This window comes from Triticum dicoccoides, chromosome 1A (assembly GCF_002162155.2).
Source record: "Triticum dicoccoides isolate Atlit2015 ecotype Zavitan chromosome 1A, WEW_v2.0, whole genome shotgun sequence".
NCBI classification, from domain to species: Eukaryota; Viridiplantae; Streptophyta; class Magnoliopsida; order Poales; family Poaceae; genus Triticum; species Triticum dicoccoides.
This window is the reverse complement of record NC_041380.1, coordinates 256,859,061-256,882,680: the sequence shown is the minus strand read 5'-3', so window position 1 is coordinate 256,882,680 and position 23,620 is coordinate 256,859,061.

The following is a 23,620-nucleotide window of genomic DNA, read 5'->3' as shown; positions in this document are numbered from 1 at the left end:
GGGGCCAGTGCTCCTCTGAGTGTTGGTCCGACCGAGTAGACTGCGGGGCCACCTCGGGGCAACTTGAGGGTTGGTTTTACTCGTAGGATGTCTCATCTGAGTGTGCCCTAAGAATGAGATATGTGCAGCTCCTATCGGGATTTGTCGGCACATTCAGGCGGTGTTGCTGGATTGGTTTTTAACTTGTCGAAGTGTCTTGTAGAACCGGGATACCGAGTCTGATCGGAATGTCTCGGGAGGAGGTCTATACCTTCGTTGACCGTGAGAGCTTGTCATGGGCTAAGTTGGGACTCCCCTGCAGGGATTTGAACTTTCGAAAGCTGTGCCCGCGGTTATGGGCAGATGGGAATTTGTTAATGTCCGGTTGTAGATAACTTGAACTTTAACTTAATTAAAATGAATCAACTATGTGAGTTGCCGTGATGGTCTCTTCTCGGCGGAGCCCGGGAAGTGAACACGGTGTTGGAGTAATGCTTGCCGCAAGATGCCCTTTAGTTACTCGTACGCGCTTAGCCCTCTCTTCTCACTCTCTTTTGCGGATAGGTTAGCCACCATATATGCTAGTCGCTTGCTGCAGCTCCACATATTTCACCTTGCCTTACCTTAAGCTTAAATAGTCTTGATCGCGAGGGTGCGAGATTGTTGAGTCCCTGTGGCTCACAGATTACTTCCAAACCAGATGCAAGGCCTGATGATTCCGTTCCAGATGACGCGCTTGAGCTCAAGTGGGAGTTCGAAGAGGACTCACGCCGATACTACGTGTCTTTTCCTGATGATCAGTAGTGGTGCCCAGTTGGGGTGATCGGGACCGTGTCGCATGTTGGGTTTATCTTTTATTTTGGCGCCGTAGTCGGGCCATGAGTGTTTGGATGTTGTAATGCTATTTATGTACTTTTATTGACGTGGCGAGTGTAAGCCAACTATGTTTCTCCCCTTTTATTCTCTATATTACATGGGATGTTGTGAAGATTGCCTAACTTGCGACATTGCTTTCAATGCGGTTATGCCTCTAAGTCGTGCCTCGACACGTGGGAGCTATAGCCGCATCGAGGGCGTTACAAGTTGGTAATCAGAGCCTTCCCCGACGTTAGGAGCCCCCATTGCTTGATCATTTTTAGCGGCCGAGTTGTGTCTAGAAAAATGTTTTGAGTCATTTAGGAATTATATATCGGAGAGTTTAGGAATTCTATTTACTCCCTAGTCTCCTCACCGCTTAGGTAAGGCATCCTGACCTAGAGTTTTGACTCTTCTCTTCTCTAATTTCACAAAAAAAATTAGGATCACGCGGGTATTTTGGAATCGTTCCGATGGTTTTGTGACGAGAACATTGTTCTTGGTGTCTCCTGTCTTTAGGGGTTGTGGCAGTGTCCCGGGGAGTTGAGCTCCGAGGTGTTGTCATCACAATTTTATCGTTGCTATTCTGGAATACCTGAGTTTAGTACGCCGACATCGAAAATCTCTTTTATGCAGTTCGTTGGTGAGATAACCTCGACGCCACCCAGTACTGGGGCGGTAGTTCGGGAGTATCGCCATAACTTGTATAACAGATGGTTTTCGAAGGTTGAGGTAGATGGTTTCTGAAGTTTTTTCTCGGTTATGTGTTGAAGGATGGATACAGCTGGATGTAGGATTTGCTAGATTTGGGTGAGATATTATGCTTCCCCTGTATCCCCAACACCTGATTGCATAACTGGAAAGGTTCGAGAGTTTCATAGGTGGGAATTCTTGTACCTCTAGTTCTTCTTCCACGGATATTTGGTTTGAGATTGGGATTTCTTACCGAGTATTCGTTCTTGATCGTAACTTGTTGATTTATTCCTCTACCTAAATTCTAAGTGGCTTTTTAATTTATGGATATGTGACCATTTCAAGTGGAATGCATTCGTTCATTTTGTTCAGATGTGAAGACTATATGTTGCAATTTTCATTCCGTTGGATTCAGCTTCAATATTTGTCTATCAATGTGCTAATGGATGTCAACCTCTTCAGGATGGCTCCCGCTAAGAGCACCAATCAGAATCAGAATCAGGATCCGCCACCACCTCCACCTCCTCCGGAGGCATGGCAAGCTGTGATGGCCGCAACCAATGCAAACACGCAGTTGGTCATGCAAATTCTTCAAGAGCGCAATCAAGCGAACCAAGGCAACCAAGGCAACAATCAGAATCAATTTGCTACACTCAACCAGTTCCTTACTAACGGGCCAAAGACTTTCAGCAATTGTGTTGAGGCAACTGATGCTGACGATTGGCTCGTGGATCTGTGCAAGCATTTTGAGTGCAGTAACGTCAGGCCTGAGGACTTTGTCAAGTTTGCTTCCTTCCACCTCAAAGAGCAAGCTGCAGAATGGTTCCAGCAGTACAAGGATTCCAGAGGAGGCCATGTGATTACTTGGGATGAATTCCGTCAAGACTTCAAAGCTCATCATATCCCTCAGAGCGTGGGTGAAAGCAAGCGTGAGGAATTCCGCAACCTGAAGCAAGGCTCTTTGTCTGTCTATGACAACAACAAGTCGTTTCAGAAGCTCACCCGCTTTGCTAAGCCGGACGTCCCTGATGAGAAGAGCATGATATACCAGTTCAGGGGTGGTCTCAGAGAAGAAATCCAGCTAGCTCTTGTTCTCTTTGAGCCTTTGAGATACGATGAGTTCTACAACATGGCATTGAAGCAAGAGGCCGCTCAACTGAGGTGTGATGCTTCCAAGAAGCAAGTCAGAGATGCTACTCCTTCTTCCTCTACTCAAGTGGCCAAGCAGCAGAAGTTTTGGCTTCCTCCTCCTCCATTTCGTCAGCCGTATTAGAAGAGCAAAGGTGGCAGTGGATCTTCCCACCCACCCAACCCTGGCTTTCAGAACAAGACTTCGTCTCAAGCTCCAAGATCGAGTGCTCCGTATCACCGTCCGCTTTCAGAGGTCACGTGCAACAAGTGCCAACAGAAGGGTCACTATGCCAACAAGTGCTTCAATCAGAGGCGTCTTCCTCCTCCTCCTCCTGTGAGATCGGCAAGTATAGCTGTGGTCAAGCATAACCCCAAGCACGCCAAGGTCAACTTTATGAATGCAGCTCAGGCAGAGGATTCGTCAGATGTCATCATGGGTAACCTTCCTGTTAACGATGTTCCTGCAAAAGTACTTTTTGATACTGGTGCATCGCATTCTTTCTTGTCATGCCCTTTTGCATCGAAGCACAATGTTGATACTGAGGTCATGCCCAAAGTCATGCAAGTTGTTTCTCCCGGCAAGCTTTTGACTTCTAGTTTGGTTGCTCCCGATATCTCTATCACGTTAGGCGACTACAAGTTTCTTTCTTCTCCGGTGGTTCTTGGCAACTCAGACATTGATCTTATTCTTGGAATGGATTGGCTTTCTAAGCACAAGGCGCATCTTGATTGTGCAGCCAGGCAGATTCAATTGACTCATTCGTCTGAGGATGTAATTCTCTTTGCCGCTCGTGATAATACCATCCGCCTGTTTTCTCTCAATGAGAAGGGTGAACGGGATGCTATCTCGCAAATCCCAGTTGTTTGCGAATATCAAGACGTCTTTCCAGAAGAGCTTCCAGGAATGCCTCCGCACCGGCCAGTTGAATTCGTCATCGATCTTGAGCCTGGCACGGAACCTGTGTGCAAGCGTCCTTACAAACTTGGACCTGAAGAGTTGAAGGAGCTGAAGAAGCAACTCGATATTCAAGAGAGAATGGGCCTCATCCGACCTAGTTCCTCTCCATGGGGTTGTGGTGTTCTTTTTGTGAAGAAGAAGGATGGAACAAACCGATTTTGTGTTGACTACCGTCCATTGAACAAGAAGACCATCAAGAACAAATACCCACTTCCCAACATCAAAGAGCTGTTCGAACAACTCAAAGGCGCCCAACTATTCTCCAAGCTTGATCTCCATATGGGTTATCATCAGATTCAAATCCGTGAGCAAGATATTCCCAAGACAGCTTTCAGGACAAGCTATGGTTCATATGAATACACTGTCATGTCTTTTGGCCTCGTCAATGCTCCTCCGACTTTCTCTCGCATGATGAACTTCATCTTCAACGCCTACACCAATGACTTCGTTTTGGTCTATCTCGACGACATTCTGGTCTTTTCGAAGAACAAGGAAGATCATGCCAAGCACTTGCGTTTGGTACTCGATAAGCTCAGGGAACACCAGTTCTACGCCAAGTTCTCCAAGTGCGAATTTTGGCTCGATGAGGTTCTTTATCTTGGTCATATCATCTCTGCCAAGGGCATTGCGGTAAATCCCGAGAAGGTGTCTGCTATTATGAATTGGGAACCACCTCAGAACGTGAAGCAACTCCGTAGCTTCCTCGGTCTCGCAAGCTACTGTCGAAGATTCGTTGAAAACTTTTCTAAGATCGCAAAGCCTCTCTCGAATCTTCTCCAAAAGCACATCAAGTACGTTTGGTCTCCGGAGTGTGACATTGCTTTCAACACTTTGAAAGAGAAATTGGTCACTGCTCCAGTTCTAACTCCGCCTGATGAATCCAAGCCGTACGAGGTCTTTTGCGATGCCTCTCTCCAAGGTCTTGGCGCAGTGTTGATGCAAGAGAAGAAAGTTGTGGGTTATACCTCTCGCCAGTTGAAGCCCAATGAGAAGAACTACCCCACTCATGACCTCGAGTTGGCGACAGTTTTGCATGCTCTTTTGACTTGGAGACATCTCTTATTGGGAAGAAAAGTGGACATCTTCACTGACCACAAGAGTCTCAAGTACATCTTCACTCAGCCTAATCTCAACCTCAGGCAGACTCGATGGGTCGAAATGATTCAAGAGTATAATCCGAGTATCGAGTATACTCCAGGCAAGGCCAATGTGATTGCTGACACATTGAGCAGGAAGGCTTATTGCAACAGTCTGATTCTCAAGCCTTATCAACCCGAGCTGTGTGAAGCTTTCCGCAAACTTATTCTAGAAGTTGTTCCTCAAGGTTTCCTCGCCAACCTTCAAGTCTCTCCTACCTTGGAAGACCAGATTCGCCAAGCCCAGCTTCTTGATGCTATGGTGAAAAAGGTGAAGATTGGGATTGCTAAGAGCCAACCCAAGTACAAGTGCTACCGCCTTGATGACAAGGATACTCTTTTCTTCGAGGATCGTATTGTTGTGCCCAAAGGTGAACTTCGTAAAGTGATCATGAACGAGGCTCACAATTCTCTCCTCTCCATCCACCCTGGGAGCACGAAGATGTATCAGGACCTCAAGCAGGCTTATTGGTGGACTCGGATGAAGCGCGAGATTGCTCAATTCGTGAATGAATGTGATGTCTGCAGAAGAGTGAAGGCAGAACACCAAAGGCCAGCTGGTCTCCTCCAACCTCTTGCCATTCCAGAATGGAAGTTTGACCACATTGAGATGGACTTCGTGACTGGGTTTCCAAAGTCCAAGCGTGGCAATGATGCTATATTCGTTGTCATCGACAAACTCACTAAAGTGGCTCACTTTCTGCCTATCAAAGAGTCTATCATTGCAGCTCAATTGGCGGAGCTCTATACCTCTCGGATTGTCTCTCTGCATGGTATTCCACAGGTGATCTCTTCAGACCATGGCAGCATCTTTACCTCTAAGTTTTTGGATTCTTTTCAGAAGGCCATGGGCACCAACATCCGCTTCAGCATAGCTTTCCATCCTCAAACTAGCGGTCAAGTAGAGTGTGTCAACCAGATTCTTGAAGATATGCTCAGGGCTTGTGTGATCTCCTTCGGCATGAAGTGGGAGGATTGTCTTTCATATGCTGAATTCTCCTACTACAACAGTTTTCAAGCAAGTTCGGGCAAGGCCCCGTTTGAAATTCTGTATGGCAGGAAGTGCCGTACCCCTCTGAACTGGTCCGAAACCGGTGAACGTCAACTTCTGGGAAATGAATTAATCACAGAGGCAGAGGAGATGTGTAAAGTCATTCGAGATAACCTCAATTCCCGCCAGAAGAGTTACTATGATAGTAAGCACCGTGATTTGGCTTTCAGATCGGAGATCATGTTTACCTCCGTGTCTCTCCTATGAAAGGTACTCGCCGCTTCGGTATCAAAGGGAAGCTTGCCCCTAGATACGTGGGACCTTTCAAGATCGTCAACAAGAGAGGCGATCTCACCTATCAACTCAAGCTTCCTTAAAACTTTGCAAATGTTCATGACATGTTCCATGTCTCTCAGCTCCGAAAGTGCTTCAAGACTCCTGACCACACCGTCAACTTCAAGGACATTGAGCTCCAAGAAGATCTCTCTTATCATGAGCACCCCGTTGCTATTCTTGAAGAGACTGAATGCAAGACTCGCAACAAGTCAATCAAATTCCTCAAAGTCAAGTGGTCACACCATTCCGACCGTGAATCTACCTGGGAACGCGAGGATCACCTCCGTTCTGAGTACCCGACGTTCTTTCAGTCCTAGATCTCGGGACGAGATCTTTTCGTAGTGGTGGAGTGTTGTAACACCCCGGATGTGATTTTCCCAATATGTAATCCAACTCTTGTCGTTTCCGGCGTTAAGTTATCATGTGCATTGCATTTGCATACGTGTTCATCTCATGCATTCGAGCATTTTCCCCGTTGTCTGTTTTGCATTCCGGCGCTCCGTTCTCATCCGGTGGTCATTTCTACCTTTCTTCCGTGTGTGGGGATTAAACATTTCTGGATTGGACCGAGACTTTCCAAGCGGCCTTGGTTTACTACCGGTAGACCGCCTGTCAAGTTTCATACCATTTGGACCCCTCCAAGTTGGCCCAAAACCCATCAAAACCCTCTCCATCATCTAGAGCGTTCGATCACGATCGCGTGGCCAAAAACCGCACCTCATTTGGACACTCCTAGCTCCCTCTACCTCTATATATAGACCCCCTCCTCCAAATTCCGGATCCCTTTCACTAAGTCTGAGATCTGTTTACCAAATGCATTTTTGCCATGCTTGTTTGAACCTATTAATGGATGAATTGGCCGTAGCTCAGTGTTCATCTTTTGTTAAGCATCATGAATGGATCCCTGCCATGTATTTTGTTGCCATGTTTGAGTGATGTAGCATGTTCATCTTGTTGCATTTAGATGGCTACTTGCTGTAAATCGCAGACCGGTGCCATATTTGAATTGCTTGCCATTTCCAAACCGTAACTCCGATTCCAGTGATCTTTATATCGTTTTCAAGCGACTTCATCTCAACTTTCCAGTGGCACACTTGGATTTCCAAGTTGAGGCTAGGTTCATTAATTCCTTGTTAATTCGTGCATATGCATCACATATCGCATCCCGCATAGCATACCATCTTTGCATCATATTGTTTGAGCTTTGCACGTGGTTGATTGTGTCCTTGTTGCTTGTTTGTCTTGTTTGGGTAGAGCTGGGAGACGAGTTCGCAAACGAGGAGCCCGTTGAGTTTGCTTTCGAGGATCCAGTCAACTCTGACAACTTTGCAGGCAAGATGATCATACCCTCGAAATCACTTCTATCTTTGCTTTGCTAGATGCTCGCTCTTTTGCTATGCCTATGCTATGATGCCTACCACTTGCTTATCATGCCTCCCAAATTGCCATGTCAAACCTCTAACCCACCATGTCCTAGCAAACCGTTGATTGGCTATGTTACCGCTTTGCTCAGCCCCTCTTATAGCGTTGCTAGTTGCAGGTGAAGATTGGAGACGTTCCTTGTTGGAACATTATTTACTTGTTGGGATATCATTATATTGCCATGTTATCTTAATGCATCTATATACTTGGTAAAGTGTGGAAGGCTTGGCCTCTCGCCTAGTGTTTTGTTCCACTCTTGCCTCCCTAGTTTCCGTCATATCGGTGTTATGTTCCCGGATTTTGCGTTCCTTACGCGGTTGGGTTATAATGGGAACCCCTTGATAGTTCGTCTTGATTAAAGTTTTTCCAGCAATGCCCAACCTTGGTTTTACCATTTGCCACCTAGCCTCTTTTTCCCTTGGGTTTCCGGAGCCCAAGGGTCATCTTATTTAAACCCCCCCCCCCCGGGCCAGTGCTCCTCTGAGTGTTGGTCCGACCGAGTAGACTGCGGGGCCACCTCGGGGCAACTTGAGGGTTGGTTTTACTCGTAGGATGTCTCATCTGAGTGTGCCCTGAGAACGAGATATGTGCAACTCCTATCGGGATTTGTCGGCACATTCGGGCGGTGTTGCTGGATTGGTTTTTAACTTATCAAAGAGTCTTGTAGAACCGGGATACCGAGTCTCATCGGAATGTCTCGGGAGGAGGTCTATACCCTCGTTGACTGTGAGAGCTTGTCATGGGCCAAGTTGGGACTCCCCTGCAGGGATTTGAACTTTCGAAAGCCGTGCCCGCGGTTATGGGCAGATGGGAATTTGTTAATGTGCGGTTGTAGATAACTTGAACTTTAACTTAATTAAAATGAATCAACTGTGTGAGTTGCCGTGATGGTCTCTTCTCGGCGGAGCCCGGGAAGTGAACACGGTGTTGGAGTAATGCTTGCCGCAGGATGCCCTTTAGTTACTCGTACGCGCTTTGCCCTCTCTTCTCGCTCTCTTTTGCGGATAGGTTAGCCACCATATATGCTAGTCGCTTGCTGCAGCTCCACATATTTCACCTTGCCTTACCTTAAGCTTAAATAGTCTTGATCGCGAGGGTGCGAGATTGCTGAGTCCCTGTGGCTCACAGATTACTTCCAAACCAGATGCAGGGCCTGATGATTCCGTTCCAGATGACGCGCTTGAGCTCAAGTGGGAGTTCGACGAGGACTCACGCCGATACTACGTGTCTTTCCCTAATGATCAGTAGTGGTGCCCAGTTGGGGTGATCGGGACCGTGTCGCATGTTGGGTTTATCTTTTATTTTGGCGCCGTAGTCAGGCCATGAGAGTTTGGATGTTGTAATGCTATTTATGTACTTTGATTGACGTGGCGAGTGTAAGCCAACTATGTTTCTCCCCTTTTATTCTCTATATTACATGGGATGTTGTGAAGATTGCCTAACTTGTGACATTGCTTTCAATGCGGTTATGCCTCTAAGTCGTGCCTCGAGACATGGGAGCTATAGCCGCATCGACGGCGTTACACTCCGATCCCCATAGAGCTCCCCGGGTCATTTCTATCATAGAAACTTACCAAACCTTTATCTCCTTGCACGACACGCACTTGATCTCTCAACATCAATCGATCTTGTCAAGATGTGTCGGGGCATGAACCGAATGGGGTGTCAAAACTAAGATGGGAAGTGACACAGAGTGGAGGCAAAGTGAAACTTTAAATGATCCGTTTGTTTGTATGCATGTCGGACAAATTACAACATTGGAAATACAAGCATGGTCTAGGCCCACATGCGAATTATACTCGTCTGAATGTTCAAAGGAGGCATGCGGGAGGATGGACTCGGCCGGAGGGCGGCATGATCGATGGAGAAGAGGGTTGGAGAGGAATGAGAAATAAGCAACGTCACATGGTTATACTTGAATGGCTCAAATAAATAATAGGTTGTCTCGTTTTCCCTTCCGTCTTGGTCACGGAGTAAGGTACTCCCTCCGTTTTTATTTACTCTGCATATTAGGTTTGACTGAAGTCATACTTCATAAAATTTGACCAAATTTATAGTAAAAATATGAACATTTACAATAGCAAATCTATATGATGTGAAAGTATATTCAATAATGAATCTAATGGTATTGATTTGTTATTGTATATGTTATTATTTTTGTCTATAAAATTTGTCAAAGTTTACAAAGTTTGACTTTGAGCAAAGCTAAAATGCGGAGTAAATAAAAATAGAGGGAGTACGTAGGGACTAGTATAGTAACTAATTCCCAAACATGGTAAGTTGGACCCCTAAATGCGGGCACGGACCGAGCACACCTCAATTATTCATTCAAACAGTCGGACACCTACCTTAGCACACCATCCGGCTACTTAGTCAAGTCTTACGCTTCACTAGTTGAAAAGGAAAAGGGTGGTACCGTACCAAAAACCACCACACTTGGGGCTAGGGTAACAACTTGGTACTGTACCACATTTGAACCAGGGCACAAAAACCACCTGTTCTGCGCCTAATGCGCGACGCGGAGCACTGACACTCGAATTTGGCCGGGAAAACAGGGAAACCGACATGTGGGGCACACCTGTCGGGACGATGTGGCGCAGACTAGTCCAATGGAGGAGCTGGCCCATGACCTCCTCGGCATCGGCAAATGTTCATGTGGGTCGTGGGGGCTAGCAATGTCGCATAGCTCCCGCACCGCCTCTAGACATAGCGACCACGATGAGCGACACGCTCATCGTTGTTGGACATGGTCGGCTTCAGGGTGCCAAGGGTGGCGTTAGCACTTTGGCATGACCAGCAGATCAACACCCAGCTCGTCAAGGATGCACGGGGCATCGAAGTGCACGCACACCGCGACGCGTCCGTGGAGTGTTGTAGCACGTCCAACTTCATCCCCAGGACCTGAGACCATGCCGGGTTGTCTTGGTTTTTCAATGACTTGTGGGGATCGCATGTGAGCAAAGGGCATCTCCAACATTGCCATGACCACAGCTGACTACCCTGGCACACCAAAAACCCTCGTCCCTTGCGTCGTCGCGCAGTGCGTTCCTAGCCAGCGCTAGTTGCCCGCATTCATGCCATCCATACGTATGCCGTCATTAAGAGGCTCGGTGCCCGAGGAACCAACTCCGGCAACTTAATGATCCACCCAGACGCTTGGCCTCACCGGAATGCGCTACTTAAAGCGGCAACGCCCAACTAAACTCCACACCATAGCACATCGTCCTGCTACCTGGCACCACATTCGCCATGACTATGAGCGCGAACGCCGTGCGGGAGACCTTGTCTTCTGGGATGAAGCTCGAGGTTGCTGCCCTCGCTCGAGTCGCCGCTTGCAATGCAATAGTGGCGTAGCCGAACACGGACGCGACCGCACAAGCGGTGGCCACGCTAGCGGCCGATGACGGGAGCATCGTCAGCCACGCGTCCTACTTGCCATCGTCCAATGTTCAGTGGTGCATGTGGCAGGTGAAGCGACGGACCATCCACGTCCATCATCATCGACCTCACATCCACCGGCACCGCCGAGGTCGGGGAATCCTCCGAGGATGTGTAGGGCATGGGAGGCGGCAGGGCATGGTGTGCCAACTGGTCAGTCTGTCTCCCGTGTTCTACTCTTCCTCGCTGGAGACCGCACCTGCACTTCATGGGTCTTGAACAGCGCCCCCGTACATGGAGATCGCGGATGGAGGACGTCGGTCGCTGCCGTAGAATAGGTTTAGGGTCGGGTTCCTTTTATTTTTCTGTCCTATAAAAGTTCGAAATGTAATGAAAATCTGCCATGTTTGCATGAATCTCTTCCGGTGTATATGAACTTTCACAATAATAGTAAGATATATTGTAGAAGTATGAAAATATATGGAATGATGATTCATTTTTGTGTGTATAAACTTAGAAGGTTTGACTTGAGGCAAAGCTAACATGCAAAGTAAATAAACACATAGGGTCTACATACACAATTTATCTTAGGCACTCCAATAGTACGTCCACTACACATTCACGCGTTTCACATCTTTCTACATCTACGAAAACCTACGAAAGGGTTAATGTGAATTGCCTCTCCCCCCTGATTTTCATGGTGGTGGGCCCTCCCTCCCCCCAATCTCCAATCAAATCTCACATGTTTCGCATTAGTTAGTTACGTAACTGGGATTACGTAGGTGTAGCATTACTCATCCTAAAAAAACTAAGCCAACCTCCCAGCATATCGCACGAAAAAAGACCCGGCCACGCCGTTTTAGTCTGGATTACCGGATTACTAGTAGTAGTACCGATGGATCACGCGAAGCACCAAGTTTAAAAGGAAAAAAAGGCGGTACACTCACAGCACGCATGTCGCAGACGCATTGCACCCCTCACAGGGTCGGTCCTTCACAGGGCTCACGCAAACGGAACGCGCTTCGGCTTGCCTCTTCACTGACACATGGGAGTGCACTTGGAGAAACCGACCATGCACCAAACTTCCCCGCCCACCGCGCAAAAATCACCCCCCAAAAAAATTTGCCCCAAAATCCCAAATCCAACCGCCCTTCGGCCAACTAGCCAATAATATTCCCCAAACCCCCTCCCCCCGGGCCCCTTCCACTCCATTCGCTCTGCCAAAGCTTCCCTCCATGTCGTGTCGATACGTCGGTGCCGCGGTTCATTGAGGGGACACATGGTGATCCACTCGCTCCCACAATACGCTCTCGTAGATTGTCGTCCTCTAGCCATGCCGCCACCGCTGGCGACATTCTTGTGGAGACGCACGGCGGTTAGCTTCTCCCACGGTATGCGCATTCTAGACTGAGGCCCCGTGCATGTCGAAGTAGCACTGAATGTTAGCTCAGATGCGATGTTAAGATCACTATTTGCCGAAGTAGTTTACAGTCTATATGCTCTGCTTAAGAAGCTTCCTTGCCCTGTTCTGCACTCAATCTTCTTAGCTGAGATGGCATGCTGCGCCTGATTAGTTGCAAAAATATCCTGCCATATATTTATTGTGACATAGATTGTCATGGTCTAGTAGCCAATCTGTTAGGTGAAATAGCTCTACACAATTTTATACTCGATCTTTGTTGCTGAGATGGCCTTTGATGGCTGGGTGCTCAGCCTCATTGACTGCTGAAACAGCCTGCCATAATTGAGCACTCAAATCTGTTTATTGAATTAGCTTTACATATATTTCGTTACATAGATCTACTTGTCCAAATATCTTGCTATAGCTTTAGACATTGACCTAGATTTTTTTTCTGGGGTCATAAAAAAGCAAATATGTTTTTCCTGTAATATATAGTAGAAGAACTATTTTTTATGTCTAACAGATGGACAGGACTTGGATAACTTCTGCTCGAAGATTCTCCGCTACATATGGCGAGGGGGCTGAAAACTTCATGAACTTTATCAGAGCTGAGTACGGTGGTCCAAAATCAGATGTGATCTGCCCATGTAGCAGTTGTATGAATTCAGTTACAAGACCCCGGTCAACTGTGCAAAATCATCTACACTTGTATGGGATGTCGGTCACATATACTAGGTGGGTTCATCATGGTGAATCTATGAACATCAATGTTACTGACTATGTGGAAGCAGAAGATCACTATCTTGATCCGCCTGATGCTCAGGTGGAAGAGGAGGAGGAGGTCATGGTGGCGGAGCCACTGAATTTGACCAACATTGAAAAAATGCTACAAAATGCTTGTGCATTTCGTGAACTTTCACCTGCAGAAGAAAAACAGTGGACCCAAATGTTGGAACAATGCAACGTGCCTCTCACTCCAGGAAATAAGCTGTCAGTATTCTCAGCTATGGTCACCTTTCTTCAGTGAAGACATTTGAGCGGACAACCAACAAATCATTCGATTTGATGTTGCCTACTTTCCGCAAATCTTTCCTAGATGCGTCTGAGCTGCCACACACCTACAGTAAAATGAAGAATTTCCTTCGTGTAGTTGGAATTGGATACGATCTGATCCATGTTTGTAAGAATAATTGTGTTCTGTTCTTAAAGGATTGTGCCAACTTAAGTGAATGCCCAAAATGCAAACCATCAAGATGGAAAGATGGCGATGCTGTTAAGAGGATTCCTCATAATGTTCTCAGGCATTTTCCAATTATACCAAGATTGCAGAGGTTGTTTCATGATGCTGAAACAAGAGAGGATGTACTGTGGCATTCTAGGAACCAGGAGTATAGAGATCAGAGTGTAATGAGCCGTCCATCTCATACTAGTGACTAGAAAAGCTTCAATCAGAAACACAAAAAGTTTGTTGCTGACCCGAGAAACATTAGACTTGGCTTAGCTTCACATGGAATTAACCCATATCGCTATCAGAGCGCCACATATAGCATGTGGCAAGTGCTTGTTATCACTTACAACATGACTCCAAATGTCTGCATCAAATAATCAAACTACATGATGGCCTTGCTCAACCGAGGTCCAAAAAGTCTTGGAAAGGATTTTGATTTATTCATGGAGCCTCTTATGGAGGAACTTCAACATCTATGGAGGGGTGTTCTCACTTGAGACATATATAGCAGCCCACCAGCTGATTTCTTTCTGCATGCTGTTATAATTTGGTGCATCCATGATTATCCGGCTTTGGGAACTATGTCAGGGCGAATGACACATGGTTACAATGCATGTGTTCGCTGTGACAGGAATCCGTTGTCATATGCAATACTTAGCAAGATCTGTTACATTGGACACCACCATTTCCTTGCCAAGGACAAGCCGTGTCCTACAAAATACAGAAGATATGTGTTCAATGCAAAGCATGAAAACCATGATGCGCCAAAGAGGCTCACCGCCGATGAGTTGCAAGTGGAATTAGAGAAGATCAGGTATATTGCACAAGGAAACCGTCCTGATAATGGTAGCGGGAAAAGGAAGCGTGACAAGCAGAAGAGAGGTTATTGTTTACCCACAGGTCCACTTTGTGGGACGCAGTATTGGAAAGATTTGGATCTGCGGCATAATCTTGATGTGATGCACATCAAGAAAAATATATGTGACATCATTATCGGCACACTTCTTAACATTGAAGGAAAGACGAAAGATACCTTAAAATATAGGATTGATTTGACACACCTGGGTATCAGAAAGGATTTACAGGTGGAAGATGAAGGTAAACCATGGGATATGGCACCAGCTGTGTATGTCTTGGACAAGGTAAAAAGAAAAGAATTCTGCGAGGTCCTATCATGTGTGAGATTCCCACATGGATTTGCTTCCAACCCTGAAAGGAGAGTCGCTGCAGATGGAAACAAGGTACAAGCGTTGAAAACTCATGACTGCCACTTCCTAATTCAAAGGGTTTTACCTATTACCCTTAGAGGATTGGGCCGCCTTGACTTATACAGAGCGGTTGCAGAGTTGGGACAATTCTTTAAGGAACTCTGCAGTAGAAATATCAAGATAGATGCTTTCGAGCGTCTTAGAGACAAGATACCAATCATCCTACGCGATCTTGAGAAGATATATCCTCCAGCCTTCTTTGATGTGATGGTGCATTTGGCTGTTCATCTACCTGATGAGGCACTACTTAGAGGTCCAGTACAATATGGTTGGATGTACCCTATTGAAAGGCGGCTAGGCACTTTCAAGAGCTATGTTAGGAATAGAGCTAGACCCGAGGGTTCCATTGCAGAGGCCTACATTGCTACAAAAGCGTTGACATTCTGCTCAAAATACATTGAAATGGCTGATCAGCTTAGCAAAGAGGTGGGTGGAGACAATCCCGGGCTCAATGTTTTCGATTGTTCTGTTCGAGTTACAGGAAAGAGTCGACAAGACGATAAACCTAAAGATTTGGACAAAGTGGTTTGGTATGTGTTGAATAACTGTCCTAAGATTCTACCTTATATCGAGTAAGTGCTAAGTACTGCAACTTATACATCATAATCTACTAAACTTGCAGCACATTCTTATATATTTATATGTTTGAGACAATCACTATGTTGTGCAGCATCTACAAAAAGGAGTTACTGCCGCAAAATCCAAGAAACATTGACAAACTGGTTATGGCAGGATTTGCGAAATGGTTCAAGAGCCATGTAAGCTTTTGAATTGCACTGTTAGTTTTTTAATATATTGAGTACATAAGATTATCAGCTTGTCTATCTTCTAACCATAGGTTAAGAAGATGCGGGAGGATGGGCTGACAGCTAATGATGCCCTTTACGCACTAGCAATGGGTCCTGATACTCAGGTAAGACATTATGAATCTTGCGTTGTTGGAGATGTGCACTACAACACCCTTGCACGCGACGAAGGTAGGAAGACACAAAACAGTGCCATCATGAGCACGGATACGTACGGCAAAGAGACAACTGAAATGCATGCTAACATAACAGACATTGTTCAATTGTAGTATATCTCCAGTTTCGAGGTTCATCGGCGTGTGGTTCTGTTGTGCTGTCATTGGTATAACCTATTTTCCAGGATCGCAAAACCCAGAGCTGATAATTATTTCAAATCCATCAATGCCAAGGCGGCGTACCAGACCTATGGTCCTTTTATTGTGGCAAATCAAGCAACATAGATATTTTTCTTGGAAGACACATTTGCACGTAGCGATGACTGGAGAGTATTGCAAAGGTTTGAGCAGAGGAACTCGTTTAATGAAGTTGCACAACAAGATGATGCTTACACTGCTCCTGATGTAGAAGATTCCACAGATGTTCCTAATATCTTTGAGAACCATCACGTCAATGACGCTGGCTAAAAGATTGCATGTCGGGCTGTGGACATACGAGAGTTGATCAATAAGAAGCCAACATTCGAGGACATTGAGGATGAACAAGAAGATGGCACTGGGGGAATTACGATTTAGACCGATAGACATGGCGTAGATGTTGACGATGCTGCTGCGGATGATGATTAGATTGCTTTTGTCGTATTTGCTTGTCAGAAGACGTTTTTTTATCTACTATGTGAAATTGTGTTTACTATGAGAACTGAACCCCGATGAAGTTGATGTTTAGTATTTTGCTGTGAGAACATCACTTATTAAGTATGTTGATTTGTGTGGTGATTGTAGGACGACTAAAACATGACGACATTTATGTTTAGTTGTACTCATATTTGGCTGTTAAACTTGTATTTGATGACATAGTTTGCCGTTGGACTGCAATTTGCTCGACGTCTTTGATTGGGAACAAAGCTGACCCGACAGGGCCTTTGCTAATTTTTTTATTTATTAGCAAAAGGGCCTCTGCTATTTATTTATTTATTTATTTGTGAGCAAAAGGGGTTACCCCCGATATCCATTAATAGAAATCATTAGATGTTCACAACACTATGCCCATCCTGCTAAACAGGTTTAATTCATTACTAGTTTCATCAAAGTGCTCATTCATAGCCACTGAATACATCATGAGTGTTACATACATTGCAAATAAAGAGAAAATCATCCTACGGCACACATCGATTTTTCCCATTATCTTCACAAGATCTTTCATCTCCTCATTGATGTCAAGGTCGTTCAGCAGCTGTTGCTTGGCCATGATCAGAGGAACTGCATCTTTAACCTTCTGCTCTGCATCTTCCTCTTCTGTCGTTCCTTTAGTTACTTGTCCAACACCCAACCTACTGGTATTTGGATTCCTCTGCTAACCAAATAATCAGTGTAGTTGCATTCCCCCATATCAGCAACTTCCCAGAAATACAAATCATATGAATCTTCCATTTTCTGCATGAATCAAATTGGAAGATCATCAACCAAACTATTAAAATCAGCAACTGAAAGCAGCGGAACAACACTTAAACATATTATTACCCCATGATTCGGGCATTTGTAGAAGACTCGGCCAAGGTGGAGGGTTGTGGTTGAGACATGACGGATGACTCTGCGTGATTTCCAGTAGTGGCACCACACCAACGGCAACAGGTTGCGATGAGCAACCGCCTGCGGTGCGCGTGCCGGTGGTGGTGTGATGAGACCCACAAGCAATGGTACGGGTGGCGACTTGGCACATATCTGGCTGTTGCCTGCTGAAGAGCAGGTGACGAGCCACCAGCGGACATGGCTGCTGCGGCTAGAGCTTTTGATGCTAGACAGAGTAAGTATAGAAGAGGAGAAGCGAACGTTGGATATGTCAGTGTCATTACTTGCAGAGTAGCATAGCACCATATATAGTCATAGTCTAGTTTGGATTCGAACCAGCTACAGGAGCACGTCTCTTTTTTTCTAAAACTCGGCAATGTCTCTTTACTAGTACACTAGCTTGTTCTGTACGCCTTCTCAAGTCTTTGATTATCTTTCTCTTTTTTGCGAGGAAGGAAGGAGGACAAAATTGAGGGTTCCTGGGACTCGAACCCAAGACCTCTTGGTTGAAAACCAATGGTGCTAGTCACTTATGTGGCGAACGTTCCTTGGGAGGAGGACGGCAGACAAACACATTTTCCTCGCAGTTTTAGTTGGGATGCAAGATCGAACGGTCGCAGTTTCGAGAATGTTATCAGGCGAACGAGCCGAGTTTTTCTTTTCTTCCTATATATAAAAAAGAATGCTAGGTGTCGGATTAGTCAACAAACGATTGTGCCAACCTTGACCGTTGGATTGACATTCAATGTTTGTCGTGTTTCTTCAGTCTCTTCTTCCTCCAGCCGCCAAAGCCAAACCAGAGCCGACGGGACCGCCTGCTCCCGCCTCCCATGGCTAGCTGTGCTGCCGCACATGCATCCTGGCCACATCACACCCTGAAACTCTGCGCATCTTCCCCAGCTCCTGTTTGTTCCTGTCCGAGGCCTCACCATCGTCCTCCGCCTTGGTTCGCTCACCGGGCGCCGCCCTTCGGTGTTGTCAACATGGTCAACAACCAAGAGGAATAAGGAGATTACCGTACATGCTGAGGATGACAGTAGGGACCCACCAGGATCATGGCAGTAGGCAAGCAAGTGCCTCCTTTATTATAAGAAAAAAAGGGTTCCTCCTGATGGTTTCTTGACATCTGGGTCGCACGCCACTGTCAACGTAGTCAATAAGCGAGATAATTGCACAAGGAGCGGCAAACACCCGGGACCCAGCAGCGCAGTATATTTTTTCGGGATGGAGAAGGGTATCAACTGGGTTTTTGTGGGAGGTGTGACCCGTCTAGCCCATGCTTTTATTTCATATGTGTACCACATGACCAACCCAGTTTTTTTTCCTTTCTAAAAATGGCTAGCCCGACTATTTTGTTTTTTGCAGAATAACCAACGTAGGCCTACTTGCTTTTCTATGCCCTGCTGGGCCGGAAATCTTTCAAGACGAGGAGGGATGCATTCGGGCTTGCCGAGAAAATGGTCTATAATTAATAAGAAATAGGCTATAAGTAATAATAAATGGGCTACAAAATGAAAAAATACAGCAAACAAGCAATTAGTTCCAAAATACTTTTTTCTTTCGGATTTTGATATTTTAAATTTCATTGTTTTTGTGCGTGTAAAATTTCATTGGATTTAAATTAAGGTATGTTTAGTTTTTAAATTAATTTGAGTCTGGCTGGAAATTCCGGGTTGTATGCTGTTTGGGACAGATTTGGAGGCTGACTTGTGGGTTTACTAGGTTGACGTGTACGAAAGGCTTTGTCAACTTAGTCCATAAACGATTCTAGCAGCAGTGACCATGGGATGTTATTCAACGGCCATGCTGCTTCTTCAATATCTGATGTTCTTGCTCCAGCCGCCCAAACCAGCGCAGGTGGGACTGCCTGCTCCCGCCTCCCGTGGCCGGCTGTGCTGCCGCACAGGCCGCACCGCCCCACCCTACTCCATTGTTGACATGACATTCCTCTATTCACCCACACCTCCTGTTATTTTCCGGTGACGGCAGCCGAACCAGTAAACACTCATACTCCCCACCGCATGGGCAACCACTGCCGACTCTTCCCTAGCTCCGGGTCATTCCCTTCCTAGGCCTCGCCGTCGTCCACCACCCTGGTGCTCTCGGCGCGGCGTGGTCAACATGGTCAACGAACGACATCCATCGGAAGAGGACTGTATGTGGAGAGGCTGACAGTTGGGTCCACGGCCACACGCAAGGAAGTGCCTCCTTATTACACGCAAAATAATGATTCCTCCACCTGACAGCTGGGACCCACCAGAAGGGCCTTTGTATTTCGCGAAAAAATGTTCACCCTGCTGACAGCTCGGACCCACCAGCTATATCTTCGCATGTAAGGAAGTGCCTCCTTATTACGCACAACAAATGAATACTTCCCTGCTAGCTGGGACCCACCATAGTGGGAGTCTGACTTGTGGGCCTACTAAGTTGACGCGGACGGAGGGTTTTGTCAATTAGTCAATATGAACGATTCTAGCTCCAGTGACCGTATGATGTCCATCCAACGGTCGTAGTGCTTCTTCAACCTCTGGTCTTCTTGCTCCAGCCTCCCAAACCAGCGTCGGTCGTGCCTCCTGCTCCTGCCTCCCGTGGTCGGCTCTACTGTGTCGCAGGCCTGACCGCCCCACCCTACTCCAACCTCTGGCCAGGCCATCCCTCTACTCACCCACAACCCCTGTTATTCTGCGGCGACGGCAGCCTCACACGGCAGCTGAACCAGTCAACCCTCGTACTCCTCTCCGGGTGGGCATCCACTGTCGCTCTGCCCCGGCTTTGCGTGGTCCCCTTCCTAGGCCTCGCCATCGTCCATCGCCTAGGCGCTCTCGGCGCAGCATGGTCAATGTGGCCAAGGAATGACTTCCATTGGAAGAGTACTGTACGTGGAGAGGTTGACAATTGGGTCCACGGCCGCAGCAAGGAAGTGCCTCCTTATTACACGCAAAATAATGATTACTCTACCTGATAGCAGGGACTCACCGGACGAGCCACCATATTTTGCAAAAAAAACGTTCCCCCTGACTGCTGGGACCCACCAGCTACATCTTCACACGCAAGGAAGTGCGTCCATATTACGGGAAAAATTACGATTCTCCCCCTAACAGCTGGGACCCACCAGCTATATCTTCACAGGCAAGGAAGTGCCTCCTTACCTCCCTGACAGCTGGGACCCACCCGGTAGAACCATACGTAGGGTTGTCTGTCTGATCGTGAACGTGTACGTACATACTAGTCGATCGGTCTGTCTGCAGGCTGCAGCGATGAACCGTGGCCGAGTAAGGAAGGGCACGTGTCGTAGTAGAGGTGCAGACATAGCATGTCACGCATTCCCGTCAATATCGTGTATACATATGTACAACCAGGGTGCAAGAAAGTAAATACGGCCACATACGTACATACTGGCGGGGTCTCGAACGCCTACTTGTGCATACGTACGGCCAGGACTCATGTACATGGAGAGGCAGCGGAGAGCAGCGACAGTGTCTGGTTCTTTGGCAGCCAACCGGCTGGGTCGGAATGAAGAAACTGCACCGTGTTCATCGAGAGGCAACAGAATGCGTCATGTTCATTGGGAGCCAACAGGCTTGGATGAAACAGCCAAAATGAGCCTTGGCGTACCATAGAACGGAGGAAACGGTCTTCTGTTCGACCGCCTACGGTCGAAACGAGATGTTTTTCACTAGGAGGTGTCTGGCGTACCGCAAAACGGAGGAAACAGTCTTCTCTGCGACCTCCTAGGTCGAAACGGGGTCCTGTTGATAGGGAGGGGTTTGGCGTACCGCAAAACAGAGGAAACGGACTTCTCTTCAACCTCCTACGTCGATACGGGGGTCCTGTTCATCGGGAGGGGTGTGGCGTACCACAAAACGGAGGACTCCACAGGCTACTATTCATCAACCGTCTATTGCCTCGCTCCAGCCTCCACGGGCTACTGTTCATCCACCGTCGACCTCCTCCAGCCTCCATCTGTGACTGTTCATCCACGATGTCTCCCTCCTGCGTCCACCAGCTCCTCTTCATCCACGGGCTCCTGTTCATCCAGCCTCCACGGGCTACTATTCAACCATCCCTTGCCGGGCTACAATTCATCCAGCCCTCCACGGGTTCCTGTTCAACCAGTCCTCCATGGGGTCCTGTTCATCCAACCCCCAACCGGCTCGATCGGGGTCCTGTTCATCCAGTGGCAACGACCTCTACTACCACGGGGTCCTGTTCATCCAACCCCCACCAAGAACTATTCATCCAACCCCGAACAATGCTCAGTATTCATCAAGAGGCAGCATGTTCGATTGGCTTCAGTTAGCAGCAGTAGCGAAGGAATCGCTCGATCAGGTTCAGTTAACAGACAGGGATCGATCGATCGCTCAGGTTCAGTAACACATAGCCAGTGCAATCGCTTGGGTTCAGTAGGCGAACACCTCATTTGGGTTTAGTTAGAGCCCAACACCTCGCACCCACGCGCATACATGTACGATAGAAATGCGCAATTCCTCCGTGCATCGCTCGGCCCCGACCACCCACCGTGACCGGGAACTCCCCAATATCTTCCTTGCCCTCACTTCTACCACAATTTTTTCCGTCATGGACGGCCCAAAGAATGTCATGCAACTGCGTCTCCGGCCCGCCTAGGACAAAAAGCCCATTTTTTGTCATGATTTTTTGTCATAGAAGTAGGAGCCCACCACATCTATGATGATACTGGGTTTTGTCACAATTATTGTCATAGAAGTGTCATAAGCATGACAGAAAAAAATTCGTTTGGCCCAAAATATCACAGATGTGTCTTTTTTGTAGTGATAGGTGATCGTGTTCCACCACGACATCTTTGGCACGCCAGGTAGGGGGAAGCATTTGTGCGAATCCGAGGTTGTGAGCAGCACCTCAAGCTGCACCGTCATCCTCGTCGATGCTCTCTTTGTCAACGACTTCGAAGAGAAAGGACAACATTGTTCCCTTGCCTCGTCCTAGATTCTGCCGCTCGTCTACGCTGCAGCCGTGACGGCGACGGGAGTGGGGGCGATGGCAAGGCGACGACCGCGGGCGGCACGGGCGGCGTGGCCACCATATCACTCACGTCCGGAATAAGAAGCAAGGCATGTGGCGACGTCATCCTCCTCGCGAGCTCCAGTCAAGCACGTCCGATGCTAAAAAGCGTCATTTGGACAAGCAAGAGGAATGGTTTGTGGTCGTTACCCTCCTCCCTTCTCACTTGTCAATAATCGAGCCACGCAGTGGTAGCATCGTCAGCGTCGATGAGCCCACGCGGAAGTTGGTCCAGCATTTATCCCGCCAAGGATAAATCCTGAGTGGTACGCTAGTGCGAATCCGTTGGTTGACGCCCCGGCAAGTGTGCTCCAGCAAGGCCTTCTGCGCCGGCATGGCCTTCACACCTGCTGTTGTGAGACCATTGACAGTACAGGGAAAGGGAGAGAAGAGCCGACCCTTCCTTCTTTTCTACCATACAAATATCGGCTACCGATGTTTTATTGATTTCTCCAGCCCTTGCCGGGGTTGGACACATAACTAATAACTTCCGAGTCTTTCCCTTGTGTGCCTTCTTGTTTGTTGTCTTTACAGGCCAAAGGTGGATACGCAAGCACAATCCCCATAAGGTAAATGGAGAGGAAGAATGATCGTGAGTGGGGAAGGAGATGTTATGTGTGACGGAATGCATGCTCGACAAGGGAGGGGAGCATGAACGAAAGCTAAGTTAACATGTTCATTAGCTTTTCTTCAGAGTTAGTGCTTGTTTATCCCTCGGACACCCAAGATTTTCGTATGACAAGCCTCTCGTATAATTGTACCTTGTTGTCTTTTGTCTGCGCCCCCGCTTCTATTTTGAGCCTGCTCAACAAAGTGGGCGACAACATCAAGGACTGTTAAGGAAAAACCTGCCGGGGCATATCCTTGACAGCTGAATGCTAAGGGCCCATTCCTCACAGCAATTGCAGCAGCATGCTACTGGTAGGCAACCTATGTACGCAAGAGAAACTAACGATGCGAATATCAGTGGGTAAACGCAAGAGGGATAACATGCATTGACATAATTAAGCATCAGTTCAACGAATGAAAAATTGGAAACTGTACGAGGCATAAACACGAGACACATGTTATGTTATGTTATAAGGCACCACGACAACAAGAATGGCTCAAGGCTGGGCGTGCTAACCCTTAGGACGAAGAGAACCTTGTCGGCAAGGGGACCAGCCTTCGCCTCGGCAGCAGAAACATCGGCGCCCGGTGGCAGCCTCTTGAAGCCGTTGGAGAGGTTGAGGTCTGGGTGGCGATAGGCAAGATTGCTCAAGACCAGAAAGAG